A 22887-nucleotide genomic window follows, 5' to 3' on the forward strand; every position below is an offset into this window, starting at 1 on the left:
GGACAAGGACAAATATATTGGGGGAACATACAAACAGTACTAAAAATTGCTCTTGTATAAACTTAGGCAGTTGACAGAATAACAAGACTTGCATGCATTTTTCTGAAGGGTATGAAGTCTAAAACTCAATGTCTGTCATTATTTAGTGACTTCATTCCTAAATGATTTATCAGAAAACCACAAATGTTATGAGGAACAAACCAAAAATAAGAAGGAAAAATCTATTCATGCTGCAAAAATCTGGACAGTTGAGAGGTATAGTTCAGCTGGGGCTGTCAGAGTTTTCAGCCCTTCCCCCTCACAAAATCATGGTTGAATGGGGCCTTCTGCCTGCAGCTATTCCAATGTCCCATTACTTGGCTATTTCACCCCATTTACCATAAACACTGTAATGTGATACTGCTTTACTTGTACGATGATTTGGATTTCATTTAAAAGTTTTATTTTACATGTTACATTTCACAGCACAAACACTAATAGACATTTGCTAAACAAAGCAATGCAGTCTCACAATGAAAATAGACTTAGCATTAAAACATCTCTGCCCTTGAAACTCACATTCATTAAACAACATTGAAACCCACATTGAAAAAAAATACATCTGGCCAGTGGCAGATAAAGATTAACTTTGGGTTGTTTTTAAATTATAGGTCCCTAGCACAGGAAACATACATGTGTTCTTTGATACACCTTCCTGATTGTATTAAATTATATTCCTTGCATAATACAGTACAGTTGTTAGAATGTATTTTCAATTTATTGTTTTGAACATTTTTCCAGTAAACAATGAAACAATAATGACAAAACTGCCCAATTTAGAAAATTTCCAGCCATACATCCCAACCTGGAAACATGATAAATCTAGACAAGGCCCATTAAAAATAGGTACAAATCTGTACGCTGATTAACATAAAAGTTGCATACATAATTGCATAACCCCGCCCACTCCAACGGAATTGTGGGATACCAACTTTCAAATGCAAACTGAAGAACAGACAACCAAAATATGGCACCAGAGTCTGCCTGCAGCAATTGTCCCATTACCTGGCTATTTCACCCCATTTACTATAAATACTAATGTGTGCATACTCCTTTACTTCTACAATGATTATTTAGATTTTATTTTTACATTTTATAGCACAATGCACAAACACTAATAGACATCTCTGCCTGCAGCAATTCAAATGTCCCATTACCTGGCTATTTCGCCCCATTTACTATAAACACTAATGTGTGCATACTCCTTTACTTCTACAATGATTATTTGGATTTTATTTTTACATTTTATAGCACAATGCACAAACACTAATAGACATCTTCTAAACAAAGCAATGCTGTCTCACAATGAAAATAGACTTAGCATTAAAGCTTCTATGCCCTTGAAACTCACATTAATTGAAACAGCATTGAAACCCATACCACATCCAAAGAAAATACATCTGGCTAGTGGTGGATAAAGATTACCTCCGGGCTGTTTTCAAATCATAGGCCCCTTGCACACAAAACAAGAAACATGCATGTGTTCTTTGATACACCTTCCTGACTTTAGTAAATTACATTCCTTGTATAATACATCACACTTGTTAGACTTAGCATGCATTTTAAATTTATTGTTTGAACATTTTTCCAGTAGGCAATGAAACAAAATGCATGAACCAATAATGACAAAACTGTCCAATTCATAACATTTCCATCATAAAAGTCTACTTCTATGCACAATGTGTGTGTGTGTGTGTGTGTGTGTGTGTATATATATATATATATATATATATAAAATGACAGTAGCATAAGCCATAGGCATCTTGCAAAGCTTCATGCACTTATTTTCAATTTAATTTTTTTTGGGGGGGACAAAAGGCCAAAAACCAGGGACACATTTTAAAAATTGCTTGTATGATTTTGGAAAGTTGCTAGAATAAAATGTTATATTACCACCATGCATTTCACTGCCAAGTCTTGAACCCAGGAACCTGTACACTACACTCAGAGCAACATACCACTATGCCATACCAGCAGTTTCCTGAAAGAAAGACTGAAACTTAAATGGCTATCATTTAGTGAATTTAGTTCTCACTTCTCACCATAGCTCTCAACCTCTTAGCACCAAAAAACCTGGACAAAGCCAATAATGGGTGAATACAGCCCCAGAATAGGGACAAATTTCAAATACTGATCTTATTATGTTAGAAAATTGCTAGAGAAAAAAGTTTTGTGTTACCATTTATTGTCTGAAGAATATGAAGTCTGAAATTCAAATGCCTGCCATTATTTAGTGAACTCAATCCTGCAGTGATTTGCCACAAAATCCTGAAAACCACAGATTTTATGAGGAAGAGAACAAAAATATGAGGCATAAATTCACAAGTGGTGGTGGCCAGGGACTTTAGACTCTTTTTACCTGTACCCAAGGTACAGGGTATGAGCCTGACTGAGTTCCTCTCTAGCCACTGGGTGTATTCACCTGGGACATTTTCACACACACACACACACACACACACACACACACACACACACACACACACACACACACACAAACACCACTCGTCAAAAGCTCTGCAGTACCCACAATCACTCTCCCACTTGCAAACAGCAGTTTCCAGCTTCCCACTCACTAGTAACAGCTGGAAACATGTGTGTGTGTGAGCTCTTAAGCTCAATTCTGACAGGCTGAAGGTGCTGACATCATCACGCACATGATGATGTCAGATCAAAAAACGAAAAATAAATTTTTAAAAGCTGGGAAAAAAAATTGGAACTGAAGGGTGCTACTCGGGAATTGTGGTACTGCATTATTTGTACCCCATAACTCAGTAAAAAATGAGTAATTTGATACAGTTGGAAGGTATGTTTCCATCATAAAAGTCTACTTAAACTTCTACAATCCACCAGTATCAGTAAATATGCACAATCTCTGCAGAAATAAAAGTCATCTAAATAATTTCACATTAAAGAGATCTAACACTAATGAAGAGGTTGCTGCTAGCACACAACTTTATATTTCATTGTTTCATTTACAAGTAAAGTGCCTGTTGCCCTTGAGGAATAAATTACCCATGTTACATTAAAAAAATGATAAGCTAGTAATATTGCAATAGGGAATGGATGGCAAACTAATAACAGGTTCATCGTTACTGGGTATCTCCACCAAAGAGGACATTTGTAGGACTGCAGCATCCACCCCCTTTAAAAGTACAACACCGTATAGTATCAGCAATGCATCTATATAGTGTGGGAGTAGAACCCACAGTCTTCTGCATCAAAAGCAAATACACTAACTGTTGTGCTATTAACAATGCAAGCAGACTTAGCATAAGCAGCACTAAACTTCTCTTTAAGCTCTCAGCTCCTTGTAAAATCCACTTGACAATCAACTGTATGTCTCAACTTTGAAGCACAAGAAATTTGGAAAAAGCCAACATTTATGGGGGGGGGGGCCCAAAAACTAGGGACACATTTTAAACATTGGTTGTATAATCTTGGAAAGTTGCTAGAATAAAATGTTGTGTTACCATCATGCATTTTACTGTCAAGTCTTGAACCCAGGACCATGTGCACTATAGTCAGGGCAACATACCACTATGTCAAATAAGCTGTTGTTTGAAAAATAGGTAGAATAAAATTTAAATGGCTATCATTTAGTGAATTCAGTTCTCAGCATAGTTCTCAACTTCTTAGGACAAAACACCTAGACAAAGCCAATAATGGGGGAATACAGCCCCCAAACATATTCAGTGAATTCAGTTCTCACCGTAGCTCTCAACCTGTTAGCACAAAAAACCTGGACAAAGCCAACAATGGGGGAATATATCCCCAAATATAGGAACAAATTACAAATATTGATCTTATAAACAGAAAATTGCTAGAATAAAAGGTTTTGTTTGATCATGAATATGAAGTCTGAAATTCAAATTCCTGTAATTATTTTCCAGAAAAAACACAGATTTTATGAGAAACAGAACAGAAATATGAAGCAAAAATTTCACAAATGGTGGTGGTTAGGGAATTTAAGCTTTTGCTACCTACTCCCAAGGTACAGGGTTTGAATCTAGCCATCACCAGGTATATTTCCTGAGTTTTTCCTAGTCACTGGGGGCATTTCACACACACACACACACACTGCTTCATTAATTCATTCCACTTAATTCACACACACACTGCTTTGTTAATTCAAACATTCTACCCAAGCTTAATTCCCTTCCTGCAGCAGTTCATAATTCCCAATGTGCGTTTCAAATGCCCTGCGAGACAGCAGCAAAGTTGTTGTCCCTGCAAGTGCAGGCTCCAGCCTGCAGACGTTGCAGTCCGATCCCCTTGACTTCTAGGATCTCTCTACAGAGAATGGCTGCCTTCCTATCCAGACTGGTTCACCAGCAGTCTGGATTCCTGTGTGCATGCGTGATGTTCTGGGAATGTTGATCATGCTTGCGCTGAAGTCCTCGACTCGCATTGTTTTTTTTATTTTTCTCTTTTTTTCATTTCCTTTTTTATTTTCTTTTAAGTTTGTTTTATTTTCTAAGGGGGCTGCAGTCCTGCAGTCCAATAGCATGAGCCGCCTCTGGTGGTATGGTGGTGGTGGTGGTGGTGGCAGCTACTGACCTCCAAAAACACTTATTTTTGTTTTTTCGATAAATTAGGAAATAATGTTTAGTTTTCAATGTTTTGGCTCTTCATATTTTTGATGTTCAGTTCTGTTACATAAACTCATAATACACACACACACACACACACACACACACACACACACACACACACACACACACACACACACACACTGGTCTATTGTAATTGGATGAAAGTTTAAATTGTTGCATGCAATCAACAATTTAAAATATTGAAAAGAAAATATGAAAAAGAAGCAAGAGTTGCATGTAGACCATGGTACAGTGGGGATCAGGAAATGTGCCCTTTTCCCCACTGTAGTGCGATCTTGGAGTTAGTATATATTATCAGCAAGGGGTGTGGGGCATGCAGGGGGGCTTGCCACCTGCTTAAATACTATTTCTTTTCCATAATTGTTTTTTGATATTTTAAATTGTTGGTCATATGGACTTGACCATAAGAATTTTGAAAATTAAAAATTTTGACCAACTAAAATAGATCCACATACATGTACATTTATATATATATATATATATATATATATATATATATATATATATATATATATGTGTGTGTGTGTGTGTGTGTGTGTGTGTGTGTATATATATATATATATATATATATATATATATATATATATGTATATATATGTATATATATATATATATATATATATATATATATATATATATATATATATATATATATATATATATACTTAGCCTTTGTGCACTCCTTGAATCCTTGAATGCATATAATCTTCTGCTACATTTATCACACTACTCACATCTATAGCATTTCTCTTATCCGGGCCAGGTGTTCTCAGTGTTTAATTATGCAATCTGCTATTGTGTCTTTTCATAATGACTATGAGGTTCTGCAGTGTCTGCTTACTAATGCATGTTTTCCTTTGCAGCGTGGACTCTTTGTAATGATGCCATTATCTTATGGAATCCAACCCTGTATATGATCAAGTATGATGGATTTGAAAATCGCATACATTTACGATTGTCACTTACCAACAAGATATTATAAAATATTAGAGAAAGGCGTCCAATAGTGTGCCTAAACTATACATCTTTATAAACAGCTAACAGGGGATTCTTACTTCTAGAGAAGAAAAAAGTATGCACATTGTTGCTATTCAGCTAATAAGCAAACTTTTCAAATACCACTGCATGAGTTTGTATCTTGTAAGTTAGGGTTTCAAGTAGTGTGCTTCTGTTCTAGTAGTCACTTTCTACCCCATCCAGGATCATAGCTGATCAGGGCTTGCAAAATGAATGCTTTAACTCAGTATCAAGGCTTCCCTGTCTTTTTCTATCATTCTGAATAAAATTATTGTTCTTCCACTAAGAGGATTTGCAGCCAGAAAAAAAATATTTTTCATTGTGGGCAATATATAGACTGACACCTTTGGGTGCCACTAGGTAAGCTGTTAAAACCATCTGTATCACTACGCTTGCAGCCAGTGCTACTGCTAAAGGGAAAGGACACTTCAAGTACACATGTAATTCAGGCTTCTTAAAGCCATTATGTCTTGATATGTATGTCTATCTACCCATTAGCAGCTTGTCCTGACTTTCATGTATGGCCTTCTGACCCATTAACAACTTTTTTAAATTTTCTGTGCTCCACTGTCTTGTTGAGTTACTCATATTATATTATCAAAAGCACTCACACTGCTTTTTAAACCTTTCCTTACCTCTGTTGTCACTGATTGTTTTTTTTTGGCCTAATACTGTGAGTCTGTAAAGTTTGCAACTTGCTCCGTTCACTGTCGCTATGCTTACTCTCACTATTCTCCCCTCCCCTACCCTCAGTTCCTAACTACCCCCTCCTTATCTAAATGTATGCAGCACATATCCCCTCCCCTTCCTTATTTCTAGCCCAGGGGTGTCCAACCTTTTGGCTTGCTGGGGCCGCATTGAGTGAACAGAAATGGTCTTGGAACCGCATATAAAATATATCATATAGTTAACTCTTTCGTTGCTCGGGAAGACCACAGTTGACCTCCTGGCTGTACTGTAGGTGCATTTGAACAATGAATAAATGTATTTGCCTTAAAATTCTAATTCTCATTCTAATTCTAATTCTCTAATCTAACAGTTAACTCTAACATCTTAGTTAATATATATATATATATATATATATATATATATATATATATATATATATATATATACATCTATATATCTATGTTGTTGTTGTGTCTTTCTGCTTATCCCGGTTAGAGGTCACCACAGCGGAACTCCGGTCCACTAATGTTTGGTAGTGGATTTTTACATGCCGAGTTACCAACCTTGACGCACAACCTTCAACGAAGGCATGCTCATTCATGCATGCCTCCACACAGATGACGCTCTAGCTGAGAATCGAACGGGACAACGTCTTGCTGTGAGGCGACAATGCTACCGCAGCACCACTACCATGGGTCATTTATATATCTATATACATCTATATATCTTTATACATCTATATATCTATATACATCTATATATATATATATATATATATATATATATATATATATATATATATGTATATATATATTTTTTTTTACAAATAAACATATTCACTACAGCACTAGCATTTCTCACTGGGAAAACCATTCCAGCAGTCCAGCTACGTAAAATGTCAACATCAGCAGTCCTACAGTACTATAATCCACAAAAATAACCCAACAAATTTGCAATAAAGTAAAGAATTCACATTACTGACTTAATAAAACAATTCCAAATAAGCTACAAGAGGGTCTCACCCAAACAAATAACTGGTGCCAGAAATATGGCCTCAAGCTAAATGCCAACAAATGCATCATCATCCCCTTTGAGGATAGTGATGTCCCCACAAATTATCACATTAATAACAATGTTGTAAGCACGCAATAAGTTGTATGGTACTTGGGCACCCAGGTTGATAGAAACCTGACTTTTGACCACCACGTTATCTCCGTTGTAAGGAAAGCTTTTTGCAAGGCCCACTTCATTAGTAAGAGTATCTCATCCAGGGACAAGGAGGTCATAACATCCCTGTATTCTTCCTTTACAAGAGCCATTATTGAGTGCAATGCTCCTTTTGGCATGTGCCTCAGCAAAACACCCTGCCAAAAGAAAGACTACAACCATTTCTGACAAAAAAGGTCAAAGGACTAAGTTCACTTAGTTATCCAAACAGTATAAAAAGCTTCTTGCTTTCCTCTTTCTCTCACTGGCCCCTATAAATATCATCATTGGCTTGCTTTCCAGGCTAAGAAAGATCCTGCCTTAAGAGACTTCCTCTACCTCAGAAATATTGGTTATACTTAAAACGCTCACTACAAAGACCACAGCCTTCACTGCAACATAAACAAGCCAATTTTTATGCACAGGTTCTTGACGCAAAAACCTTCAACTTCTGTAAAAAGCTCTTCTCATTATCAAACAATGTAATTCAGCAACACGATGGCTGGATGGATAACCATAAATGTAGTCCTTGGGTAAGTAGCATAGCCTTCATGAAACCAGATGGAAAATCCACATATTAACCTTTCCCAGCTGAATGGCTAAGATCTAATATTGGTTACTCAAGTCTAGTTGCCCAAGAAGAGGGGAATGTTTAACTAAGAATTCCATTTGCAAAATTATATTCAGTCTTCTTTTTCTTTCGGCTTTTTCCCAGTTAGGGGTCACCACAACAGATCACCGTCCGCACATGATTGGCAGTTGAGTTTTACGATGTTGAGTTGCCAACCCGTCGCCCAACCTTCCACAGAAGGCACACACATGCACACACTCATACCTAGGGCCAATTTAGTGTGTCCAATCCACCTATAGCATGTCTTTGGGATGTGGGAGAAAACCGGAGCACCCGGAGGAAACCCACCTGACCACAGGGAGGACATGCAGACTTCGCACAGAAGGCACCCCAGCCGAGGATCAACCCAGAGAACTTCTTGCTGTGAGGCGGCAACGCTAATTGCTGCACCACCGTGGCCACACACACACATACACACACACACACACACACACACACACACACACACACACACACACACACACACACACACACACACACACACACACACACACACACACACACACACACACACACACACACACACACACACACACACACACACACACACGCACACACACGCACACACACGCATATACACACACAAACACACACACACACACACACACACACACACACACACACACACACACACACACACACACACACAAGCCCCTACTTGTAAAATAGGCAACCTCAGTAATCACGTCACCCACTCACTGAATGAAATTGTCTGGAAGTCAAAATATCTGAAAAAAAATCATGGTAGAGATGGATTCATCCATGTAATTTCCCACCACCAAAAGGACCATCAATAAATCAACAAATAACTGCTCGGCAAAACGTAAATCAGTAAGAAAACCATAAACTATAATGCTACATACTGGAGTAAACATATAATTTGTCAATCCCCAGGTTAATCCATACCAAAAGATTGTTTCAGAGCTTCAGCTATGTACAAACAGCTTTCTCCTAAAAACTTTACTCATTGATATTTGCCTTGCTGTAATTATAACTGTAAAAAAATGTTTTTAAGTTTATTTGTACCTCAATGATTCTCACTGTTACGAGATGTAATCTCTGCCATATTGTATGAGTACTACATCCATAATTTGCTGTCTCTCTCTCTCATGTATTGTATTATATTGTTTTTGTGTTATTTTTGGAGCTTTACTCCCCGGGCCCCCACTGAAAATGGGGGACTTTCCCGGTATATGTAAAATAAAAAAAATAAATAAAAATAAACTTCCCTCCAATCTAAAGCCATTTGACATTCAGACATTTTAATTTGTGCAGAAGTTACTCATAGACTGACAGTTTATTGAGCTGTAATGCTGACCTTCGCTTTTGAAAAAAACAAATTCCCAGACTTTGTCAATAGCTCAAAGTGTAGAGAGGATTATTTATTTATTATATATTTATTTATTTTTGGAAAACATCTTTAAAACTGTTAAATTGATTACACACCCAGAAACACAGAAAAGTTATTGTGATTATGCAAACCACAGACTGCTGCAAGAAATCAAAGTCACATTAGCACTCTATGCTTATGTCTGAACAGATGAATCATACCTGTCAATTCCAAAAGAAGTAAAGTAGCTTAATAAGAAGGTTATTTGCAAGGTTACATGGCAGTTGATATTGGAAATAAGCAGAGATATTAAAAAGGCTCTGTTTTTCATAATTATGCCGAAAAGTCTTCCAAGGTAAATACAACTTCTGATTTAGTATGGAACCATACCTCTCAGCCTTAGAGCAAGAAATCTGGACAAAGCGAAAAATAAAAGTGGGACACAGGCCCAAAAATAGTTATGCATCACAGACACCATTGAAACAACTGTAGCTGCAAACGTTATACATCACTTATAATCTTTCTATCCCATTATTGTCAGTTAAACATTATATGGCTCATTCAGTCCTGCCTTCTTTTGCATCAAAGAAAACCATGATTTGAAATGACAGATGCATTAAAAATAATAAATAAAACACATTGCATCAACATCCTGCAACTTCCTACCTGCAAGCAACCACAGAGCTTTCATTGAAACTAGGGCTGCTTGTTTCCCCAAAATTACAGCTCTCCTAATTAAGTCTAATGGTATACAATCTACCAGTATCTGGACTACCTGAAATAAATTAAATTATGGCCTGTAAATTGAAAGTACACTTTGTTTAATTAAACTATATTTCTAAGCCCACTTACTAAATTTTTTCAGTAACATCCCAATATCCATTTCCAGGTCACTTTACAAGACATTGGCAGTGGTAGACTTGGCATCCTTCAGAACCCCACAGGCCCACGCTAGTACGTTGTCCATTAAATGTAAATATCCATCCATTGTAAATGGCAAGAAGCTATGTCTTAAAAAAATCTACTTCTGGCATGCGTACGCAAGTATTAGGTTTTGAAACAAAGAAACATATTCTCCACAGTCCGTACTGTTGCAGCACTCCCAACACATAAGCACACACATACACATTAAAATCCTCAACATTTAAAATATGACATTGTGATTGTGCCTACTTGATTTGCCAGTATTGATGATCCGCCAAAGCTATGCTTACTGTTGTCCAATCTACCACTGCTTAGAACCCACCAATGAAAAAACAGTATTAGGTGCTTTTTTGTTTGTCTGAAAAAACAATACAACTTTATATGCTACAGTCCCACATAGTCAGTCCACTACTGACCCATTAACCTTAGGCTGCTGTTTCGTTCTTACTCCCTGGAACTGCATTACCTTGGATGACTACTTTTATTTCCTAAGCAAAAAATACAAATTGGAAGATGAGGCAAAAATCCAGGCATTCTTTGAAAATCCATACAGTTAAGAGGTATGAGTTCATGTTCAATACAACACTCTCCCTGTCAGGAAAGCCGCAATTTAATGAAAGTGTACTCTTAATGTATGATATATTTGTGAGCTAACTTGTTTGTGTTTGGTAGGTAGACTGATCATTGTTAGCCTCTTTGTGCATGCGTCTCTCTCTCTCTCTCTCTCTGTCATGCACACATATACACACATACACACACACACTCTTCTTCTACTTTCACGCACACAATTCTGCTTTCATGCATGCACTCACTCACTCCTTACTTACCTATTAACACAGGTAATTGCTGTCCCTTTCAAAGGCAACAGTGGTAAATCCATACATGAGTCCCTCTTCAGCGAGAACACACACACACACACACACTGATTGTTTGGCGCAAAATAATGGCATAAACACACTAACCCTTTTTTGGCTCAAAAACAAAACTAGAAGGGTGCTTTGATGCATGCGCACACCGACATTAGCGTTACAGGTCACGGGAGCGAAAAACACAAAACAAAAAAAGTGTTTTGGGGCATGCGTACATCGATGTTGCAGTTAGAGGTTGACGGCTGCATGGAAGAGCTCTGAGGGCCGCATGTGGCCCACGGGCCGCAGGTTGGACACGTCTATTCTAGCCCATCCATTTTCTCCTAGACTAACCAATCCTTGGTACAACCTCATTATCCGATACCATTCACCCAAATGTTTTACAATCTCATGTCACCTTACCTCCACACCTGTTCTTCTCCACTACTCCTCATTTAATTTACTCGTCTTTACTATTATGACATTAATATCTATATTTTCATTCTCCTTTTGCAGGTTTACAACATTCATGTCTTCCTCCTTGGGAAGTCTTTCTTCGCTATTACCCCACCTTTCATAATATTGACCCAAAACATTATCCACACAAACCTTTTGTTATACACATCACCAGCTTAATTATTCTCTTCCTTATACTTACTCTGATTCACAATTTTACCCTACTGCAACAATGTTTAATCTACAACTGACTATATTTTATTAAAATCTTACCTTTCTCCATCCGCACAATAAGGGGCCACCCTGCCTGGAAGCTTCGCCAAACCAGTTCCACTCTCATTTTTTTCCTCTCTTCCCTTCTTCCCTTCTCCTTTAACATCTTTTCCCCTTTCCTTTTTATTCATCTATAATCTCCCCTTAACTACTCCATAGTACATTCTATCTAGCATGTTATATTTATGTTTCTTCACATCTCTACTATTCATTTTCTGTCATCCTACTACCTACCATGGTACTCTTACACTTTATTCACATTCACACACTACCAGCCACCCTACCTATACTCTGGCTAAACCCTCCTTCATACCTATTTTCTCAAATGTATTTACTGTCCAACCTATTCACCTTCTCAAATACAAAACATCTAATCATTCAGTTCACTTTGACATAACCTGGATTAAATTCATAAATGTTATTGAAAACTAACTAAACCCAATCCACTCTTCTCTTAAATCACTCTTTGTGGTTGCACTCATGTCAACTTCAGCTATTCACCTTCATCCATTTCACCCTCCTCCGCCCTTAACTCCTGTACAACACCCACAAAACATCTCCTTACCCCCATTAACATTCATAGTATTCTAAATGAAGCCACAGACCAAGCATGGTTTCTTCAATACTCACCAGATATTACTGTCATTACTGAAACATGGCTAAACCCCATATAAAAGATTCTGAAATTCTACCCTTCATCTGAAGTATAATTCAATGTGACAGACTACATAAAAAGGGGGAGGCAGTGGCATTGTATACAGTAACTGTCTAACTTTCTCACCCCCAAAATCTAACATACCAACCTTCCAAAATGCATAACTTCTTATCTCTCTTCTCAATGTTAATACACTTGAGAAGCTATTCTTATTGCACAGTTTCCTGTTACATGCCACCTGGCAATAATACTAGCTTATTAGAAAAAATTATTTGTCGGATAACTACTACAAATGTTACTATTGAAAGTATTATCTTAAGTGATATTAACATTGACTGGTTATCTGTGACCTTCAGCATCCCAACTACTTGTCTTAACTTGCTGGGTTTAAACAGATAATCTAATCTGCTCAACTCAACAAATTAAATCACAAAAATTATATCCTCAACTAGATACTTGTCTCTCACCCTAGCAAGCATGCTAACTCAGGGGTACTACTGATTCCCCTAGTAACCATTGCCTGATATTTGCCAATAGGCAAATCACCCACCAGCTAAAAAACATTAGTACAGAACTACTTTTGCCCAGATACTCAATAATGTACTAAAATCTTTTAACTGGTCTCCACTCAAAACCCTACCCCTAGACAAAGCAGTTCACAAATTCACATTTGTGTTGTTAAATCTTAGGATCTTTGTTAGAAAACTAAATCTTAAGTTGTTACTGGATGATCCCACGGAGGAATCTTTGGAAAACAGTACTGTAGCTATGCCTCGATGGAAAAGCTTATATAATCCACCTTTAAATAATACTTTACACATTATTCAAAAAATGTGTGACAGGGTCATTAGAAGCCTTTTAAGTCATGATAACAGTGACCATTGGTTTAATTTAGCATCTGCACAATCATCAGTGCTAAGATCACTGCACAATGACAAATCTTTGAGACTTATGCATGCTGAAAAAGGAAAAGGTATAAGTACTGATGGAGCAGACTTTCAAGACAACAGCTATTACCACTCTGCCTCCTTAATGGAAGTCTATCGTAACTAGAGCAAAATTGACAGCTGCATTAAGAAATTAGTAAAGGAACTTGCTATTTCTAAAGAAGAAACAAATTTCATGACTGTTGACACTTCTAACCTTGGGAAATTCCTTGGAATTCTCAAAATCCATAAGAACCCTATACCCCCTCCCTTTCAGACACATTGTCTCTAACTAGAAAACAAAGACTGAAAAAATTGCTGAATACCTGGACTGGATTCTTATCCTGATGGTACAGAAAACACTTTATTATTTGTGAGACTCTTGGGCTTTTTTAAATGACTTTTCTTAACCCTCCAGTAACAGATGACACCTTGCTAGTTACTTTAAATATTGAACCCTTTACACCAACATACCACACCAGGGGGGAATTGCATACATGAGATAATTTTTATTAAAAAACACTACCCTTTCTGTGGATGAAATAAACACAATCTGTGTTTTGACTTCCTTGGTTCTGGATGGCAACTGCTTCCATTTCAATATCATAGTATACCATCAGATTAAGGGTGCTGCTATGGGCTCTAAAATAGCCCCTGTTTTTGCTAATTTAGTAGTAGCAGCATGGGAAGTGGAAACTTTGGTACATTTACCAAATTTCAAATATGCTCGCCTTTATAGGCATTACATTGACAATGTGTTTTTTTGTGTGGCAAAGTACTCAAGATCACTTAAAAACTTTTATAGAAGAACTGTCTGCAAGTATTCCCTTTCTAACTTTTAAACCGGCAGGCTGCGGATCTCTAACTTCTTGGACGCTACTATTACACTTCAGAGGAACACACTTAGTTGGCGGTCCAATATTTTTAAAAAATAAACTTTTCAGAATAACTACTTGGACTTTACTAGTATGCACCCCTATTTTATGAAAAACAATCTGGCTAAAGGGCACTTCATACGTCTCTCTCACATTGTCAGTGAAGATGCACTCTTTTTAACTGAATGCAACTACTTGAAGGAATTACTTAGAGCCAGAAACTACCCGGACATACTTCTTAATTTTTGCTTTCAGGAGGTTAGTGATGCCTCTTAACAAATTCAACAGTATATTCATGAATATTTTAAATACCCTTGTCCCCACCAGAAATAAAACAGAAAAAGCTACTCAACCCCCTGACTCACTTATTCAACTTGAATTCTCATTCAAAACATGACAAAGCATGGAAACAATGCCACAAATATAAACTACCTCAAACCTTACATCTATACCAAGAGTTGAGCAACCTCATGAAGAAGCAAATTTACCTACACAAAAAATATTACACAGACCCATAAGAAAATCACTAAAATATCCAAGAAATTCTGGAGAACACTTAAGAAAATTCTTAAACCTGACTCTTCTTCTTCACCAACCCTCTACCTGGACTTATCGTCCTCAGAAATGGCTACTAAATTTCACACTTTCCTCATCAACATCATAGCTTCTCCTACGTTCAGCTCTTCCCAACCATTTAATCCACCAAAAAACTCTACTAACCCTGACATCTTTACCTTTAATATATTATCTGTCTCCACATCTAGATAGCTAATAAAGAAACTGAAACCCGGTTCTCCTTCTGCTAATGATTTCCCTACAGAGTACCTTCAGCTTGCTGTAGACTCTATTGCATAGTCATCCTGATTTGTCATCAACAGATCTATTCAAGACTCCTGCCCTTTGGAAAAAATCTTTATTATTCTCCTCCATAAAAGAGGTAACTTTTCTGAAATCTATAACTTTAGGCCATTGCCATCCTGCCCCCCCCCCCCTTTAAAAGATCCAGAAAAATTGTAGTATTAATAATCAACTTCTTCAATTCCTCTTACAAAGTGATCTTCTCACCTCAGCATAATATGATTTATGGCCAGGCCATAGCACCACTACAGTTCTCCTCACCTTTTCTGACACCATTAATAAGGCTAGAAACAAAGGAAAGTTTATCTCTTCTGTTTTTCCACATCTCTCAGAAACCTTTGGCACATTGACACATGAGAAACTTCTAACTCAAATGCCCACTCTAGGCCTTCCCAAACCATCTCTTCTATGGTTCTCTAACTACCTATCTGAAAGATATCAATCTGTTAAATGGGTCTTTTCTGTCTCTCTCTCTCCTTTTCTCCTAGTTAAAACAAGTGTTCCTAAAGGCTTTATTCTCGGCCCACTACTCTTTAACATTTTCTTCAGTAACTTGTATACCTCCTCTCAGCAAGCTTGCATTATTCAAAATGCAGATGACTCAACTCTCATCTACTCATCTGACAACTCACTACAATTACAATCTATGAAACAAGAGACTTTCAACTGATTTAAGTATTTCTTTCTGCATTTTTTTCCTGCGACTGCTAGTTTTTGCCTAAAACGCGATCTACTAGCATTTCTGTACTCTAAAAAGCTATTTACTGCTGAAATACCTTCTTTTTGCTGTTTTGCACTTTTAAAGTCGTTTAAAGTCATTTTTTTTGTGTTGAAAGTATCTGTTAAACTGTTGTAGGCTACACACTCAAGTGCGCTAGCCTGTCTAAAGCATTTAAAGTCTTTCTGTGTAATTCACTGTACTATCTATAAAAAAAAAAAAAAAAAAAAAAAAATTCTTTTTCCCACCTTTTCTAAGCTAGTCTAGTCCAGTTTTCAGGTTCTGCTGAATTCAGGGCTATGGTACAAGTTCCTGTGTTGCCCATATCCTTACTTGGATAGGAGGAAGTTTCCCTGTTCACCAGTGAGAGTGGGGAGCTTTGAGCAGCCTATCTGTCCCTGGAGGAGTGGTCTCAGCCCAGCAACTAGTAGTTTATTGGCCGTTTTGGGCTAATTTCTATCTCTTTCATCTCCCTGCCTTAAAACCCACATTCGTGCAGTTTTGCACGCCACGTACCTCCGCGCAGCGCTGGTTAGCTAAGGTTAAACTATTCCCGGCTCCACAAAATCTGCTCTTCAAATTTTCCCTAGGAACAGGTCAAACTTTTAACTTAAGCACTCAAACCAGTTCTTTTTAAGTCCAGCACTTGCCCAAATCTACTAGTAAGCACGAATAAACCCTAACACTACCCCCTATACTATACAGAAGTACAGGGCTCTCTATTCATCCCTAACCGGACAATCAGTATAACTTCACTTTATCTATGCAGGCATGTCCAAAGGGCAGTTTCAGGTGTACTCTCCAGTCCAGCTGGTGAATCTGGGCATCTTGAGGCAATGTTACAATTGCCTCATGTACACAGACAACCCTCTCCTCCTTCCAACAAACACAAATGTATGCGAGAGATGCAACTTTACAGCCAGACTGGAGGCAAAAGTCTCTCAACCCAAGACTGCAACAGTCAGTCATGAGGAGAAGGAAAACACTTGCACCACACTACCAGTCTCACATAGACCAATCATTTCTCCACCAGTTAATAACACACATAAAAAAACAAAAACATACTCGGGGGCTCTAAATAGAAATCTGCCAAAGCAGCAGAGACCTCCAAAGCAGACATCCAAACAACCTCCATGCCCCAACAACAAGAACATATCACATACTTCACAAAGTCAGTGTGCCACGCAACCACAGCCCTTAAGGCTAAACAACACACCCAATACACTAGTAATAGGTGAGTCTATTGTCAGGCACACTGACGCCCCACTCACTAGACTGAACAAGGAGAAGGTCACGGTAAGCTGCCTGTCGGGTGCCAGGATCTGCCACATAACACATGCACTCAGGTCACTCCACAACAGGTATAAATATGACTCTGTCATTGTCCATGTTGGTATGAACGACCTGAGATGTACCTCCCTGGACTACATGAAAAGAGACATAGAGGAGTTCTCAAATCATGTAGCCCAGGCCGGTATGACCCTGACCCTGAGTAGCATCTTGCCCTCACCAAGAATGATGCCACAGTATAAAGATAAAATGATCAATTTTAACAATTGGCTAAGCTTTTGGTGTTGTTCAAAGGGGATCCAGTGTTTGTCAGCCTGGGATGACATGCTCGACAAGCCTTGGTGCTTCACCAGAGATGGCTTGCACCTGTCGTCCTTGGGCTTTCGAATATTGGCCAAGGCTCTTGCCGCCCCCATAGTGCCTTTTTTAGGCAAGGTTCAAAAGACAAACCCACCTCCATAAACAACACAAGCAACCAAAAACTGAGGGCAATGCCAGAAGTCTAAACCTCAAAATGCACGCACTCGAGGCACTCCTCAGTAATGAGGGAATCGATATATGTGCAGTAACAGAAACCTGGTTCAAGGCTCCAGAGAGCACCCTAGCACTACCAGGCTACAACTCTTACCATACCTTTTGGCCCCAAAACACAGACCGAAATACAAAAGGCGGGGGTGTATCCATTTTCATCAAGGATTCCCACACCTCCAGGCCAGTAGCACAGCATGAGGCCTCAGAGACCATCCATGTACAACTAACAGTGGGCAAAACTGTTTTTCAGTTTGTAGCCTGCTATAGATCACCCACCTTGTCTCAGGACTCCCACTTGGCATTCCTGAGAACACTGGAAAATATGAAAATCCTACTCAACACCATGATATTGGGTGATTTCAACTACCCTAGCATAGACTGGGAGAATTACTCAAGTACAAACTCCCTTACCCAACATTTTCTGGAGTTTATAAACTCAAACACCCTGGAACAACTGATTACCACTCCCACGAGAGGTGACAACATATTGGACTTGATCATCACCAGCATGGGAGATCAATGTTCCACACCAGAGGTAAACCCGTCGCTGGTAAGATCAGACCATAAACTAATCACACTAGGCATCCATATCCCTTCCCCTCCCCCAGTCAAAGAAACCACTGTAAAAATTTTTCAAAAGCAAACTTCACACTTCTCAGGACCGAGGTGGAAAGTTTCAAAGCCCCATTGATAGGGGAAAGTGCAGCTCAAACTGCAGAATCATTTTCAAAAGCTTTCTATGTGCATCTACAGGAATGCATGGATCGAGCCATCCCAAGCAAAACAAAGACTCACTCCTCCAAAATGAGGAAGCGAGTCTGGTGGACCCTGGCCATAAATAAGCTCTACAACAGGAGGAAACTATTATAGGATAGAGCAAAATCCCAGAAAGGGAAGGCATCCCTAATCAGTATCAGCAAAAAGCTATAATCCCTCATTAAATCATCCAAAGCCAACTTCGAAAGAAAAATTGCCAAAGACACTAAAGATAATCACAAAGCCTTCTTTAGTTATGTCAAGTGGAAACTCTCAGATATGCTCTGAGCTAGTGCAAAACGACAAAAAATACACTGAACCAACTGACATTGCCAACATCCTGGCTGACAGGTTCAGTGGAAAATTTACCCCCCCCACCCTCAAAAGGGTCTGTGTCTATTCCAGAAGATTGTAGAGCCCCAGACATCACAGACACACAGGTGAAAACAGCCCTCTCCAAAGAAAAAAACACAGCATCAATGGGACTGGATGGCATCCCAGGCTGCATCTTACACGAGCTCCAAAATGAACTAACCCCTCACCTAAACTCACTGTTCAAACTCAGCCTCACCATAGGCTATGTACCCAAAGAATGGTGTACAGCAACAGTTATCCTGCTCCACAAAGGTGGTGCCACAACGGACCCCGGGAACTATTGCCCTATAAGTCTGACTAGCTTGGTCTGCAAAGCCATGGAGCGCATCATCATGGAACTCATTAACAGAGACAATGGGAACCTCCAGATGCTGGACCCTACCCAATTCGGCTTTGTTAAAGGCAGATCCTGCCTCTTAAACCTGGTCGACTTCTTTGAAACTGTTACCAAGGCCATAGACGAAGGAAAGGTAGTCCACACAGCCTACCTGGATCTCGCAAAGGCCTTCAACATCATTCCCCACTCAGGCATTATAGATAAGCTCACCCGCTTGAACATTAACCCCTATGTCATGAGATGGGTTGCAAACTGGCTCATGAATAGAACTCACATGGTCAGAGTTGCGGGTGCTATGTCCGACTCCAAACCGGTTACAGGTTGCGTCCCACAGGGCTCTGTCCTGGGACCCCTCCTGTTTGGTATATACTTCTCTGAGGTACAGGCAATCACGGGAGGACTTTGGCTGACCAAGTTTGCAGATGACTGCAAACTGGGGGCCATAATCAACTCCCCGGCTGACACTGACATCCTCCAAAAAGGTCTCACGGAGATTAACACCTGGTGTCAGAATCATGGCCTTAAGCTAAATGCCAAAAAGTGTATAGTCATCCCCTTTGGTAAGAACAAAGTGCCCACAAACTACCACATAGGAGGTAGTCCACTAAGTTCGGAAGATGTAATTAGGGACTTAGGGACCCAAGTAGATAGCAACCTCTCTTTTGACAATCACATTGCCAAAGTGGTTAGAAAATCCTTCTATGTAGCCCACCTAATCACACAAGAGTTCGCATCTAGATCAAAAGAGGTTATTGTGCCCCTCTACTCATCACTCATCAGGCCCATAATAGAGTACAATGCCCCTTTTGGGATGTACCTTACTCAACACCTGCAACAGCTGGAAAGACCCCAGAAGTACCTCATCAAGAGGATCATGGGCCTCAAACAGATGCCCTATGCAGCCCGGCTAAAGAAACTCCAGCTCTACACGGCTGCTTACCGCCTTCTCAGAGGAGACCTCTGCCTTAAGTATAAGGCCATGTCTGACGCTGAATTAATGGTCATGCTCCACCTAAAGAAAACCAAATCTCTTAGAGCCACACGCTCTAGGGATGTAAACCTCAGCACAACAATTAATAGGACATGCTGGAGGGAAAGATTCCTGTCTCAGAGACTTCCCTCGCTCTGGAATAGAATCCCAATCTATGTTAGGCAAAGCCCCTCACTGACTCTCTTCAAGAGAAATCTTGATGAGTGGATGGGAAATCGTAAATTTACACCTGGGATTACATCAGTGGTCCTGCTGGACAGAGGCCCAGGAAACTAATCTAAAAGGGAGGCGAAAGCCAACACATTCTGGCTAGGCTTATAAATGCCCTTGGGCAGATAGCCTAGTACCTACCTATGAACCTATGAACCTATGATGACTTCAACACAGTTGAACTGTGGTTACATCAAAAACAATGCTTGCTTAATCCCCAAAAGGCTAAACTACTGCTGTTCTTCCTAAATCCCATGCCAATTCACTATATAACTTGCACAGTACCTCTCTAAACAATACAGCTATGGAAGTAGTTACCCATACCAAATTGCTTGGAGTCATAGATGACAACTTAGAAAAATGTGTTAAAAAACTGATCAAAGGCTAAGTTTGCTATATACCCCCCCCCCAAAAAAAAAATCCCTTCTCCTTCAAGTAGAATTACCCAGGCTAACTCTTCTTTTACCCTCTCTTCTCTATGGCTCACCTGTTTTTATTAGCACTCATCTCTCTCACAAATTACAACTGGATCAAAGCTGTAATAAGACAGCTAGATTTGCAGCTAACCTGTCACATAAAGCTCATCATTGCTCTGCATTATGTGCTCTCAACTAGTTAGAATTTCCAAATCAACTAGCTTGTACACAACAACTTCTAACCTGTAAAATGCTATATAACCCCTCTAACTGTCCTTCTGTCTCCTCAGTACTTCATTATTATCTCAAAATCACACTCTGCACTCTCAAAACAAAAACCTGCTTGATATCTATTAACCAACAAAAAAGTGTTGGGCAAAGTCTATACTTACACTGCATAGCCAGCTATGGAACTGTATCCCAAATTCAATCAGAACTATATCTAACCTCCATGTATTTAAGCCCACAATCAAGGAGTTTCTCACCAATTCATGGCTATGCTCATCCACTTCATCTGTATTACCTACATCAGCAAATACTTCACGATCTTACTACCTGCTTATCATACTTCTTGTACCTTTCAACACCTGCCTCCATGCCTTCCAACCATCAAGACATTCTCTATCACGCCAAGTCCATTAATTTCCCCATATGAGGGGATGAGGGGCTTACTCAGTACTGTATGGGGAAAAAGCCACTGGTGAAGCCATCATACAGGTAGCCATGAGGGTTGCTTGTATCCTGACCTCTGAAGATATTTCCTTTATCCTAACTCCACCCTAGCAGGAAGATAAGGTACCTGCCTCACTGTAGGGCCTTAATATGCTTTCTCTGATTTGAGTATGTGCCCCTGCATGACTGCTTGGAAGACTACTATCATAAAGTGGGTCATAGTGCCATAGGTTCATAGGTTCATAGGTTGGTACTAGGCTATCGGCCCTAGGGCCTATACAAGCCTAGCCATAACAATTCCCTGGCTATTTCTTCCCACACTATTTACTTCCCTGGACCCCTGTTTAGCAGGGCGACTGACATGATCCCCGGGGTGGATTTTCTATCTCCCATCCAATCATCAAGGTTCCTTTTGAAGAGGGCCAAGAAGGTGCTCTGCTTGACATGTATGGGCAGTCTATTCCAGAGTCTGGGGAGTCTCTGGGTCAGGAACCTATCCCTCCAGCATGTTTTGTTCATTGTGATAACAAGGTTTAGATCCCTGGAGCGTGTGGCTCTGAGGGATTGGAATTTCTTTAAGTGTAGCATGTCCAACAGCTCAGGGTTTGACATGGCCTTGTATGTTAAGCAGAGATCGCCTCTGAGTAGATGATATGCCACAGAGTATAGCTGGAGTGTTTTTAGATGGTCAGCATATGGCATCTGCTTTAGGCCTGGGATTCTTTTAGTGAGGTATTTCTGTGGCCTTCTGAGTACAGGACATGCACCTCCCACCCTTCCACTGGCTAATGTAGCTTGAAAATATCTTGCTCTGCCTCACATTCCCTCCAGGATTAACCCACCTATCCTCTTCTGTCTATCTATCTATGCTTTCAAGTTCCTATATTGTAAATCAAACTTGGATCATGTGGGACATAGTCAGGGCTTTATCCGTCTATACCACTAGTGGAGGTGCACCGGCTACTTTATTGTTGTAGTTTGTAAGAGGCTCCATCATAGCTGTTCAATCAAGCAGGCTGTACAGTTTCTGAGTGCCCCAAAAGATTTACTGTATACTATTGCTTCAAGCAGCAGTGCAAAGCATTGTATAAACATAATGTCTCTCAAATTGCTGCTTTGCTACTTACTGTTCCATTTGTATTCATTTGTCTGCACGGATAATGCTTTATTCCTTCTTGGTCCATATGTCTGCTCCTGTCAGATCCTTTTTTTTTTAAACTTTTTAACAGGAAAAGTTCAGCTACTCACCTACAGCAGTGAGAAAAACACAG

The sequence above is a fragment of the Protopterus annectens genome, chromosome 10.part0 (assembly GCF_019279795.1).
Source record: "Protopterus annectens isolate FY-2018-M chromosome 10.part0, PAN1.0, whole genome shotgun sequence".
In the NCBI taxonomy this organism is placed as follows: Eukaryota; Metazoa; Chordata; order Ceratodontiformes; family Protopteridae; genus Protopterus; species Protopterus annectens.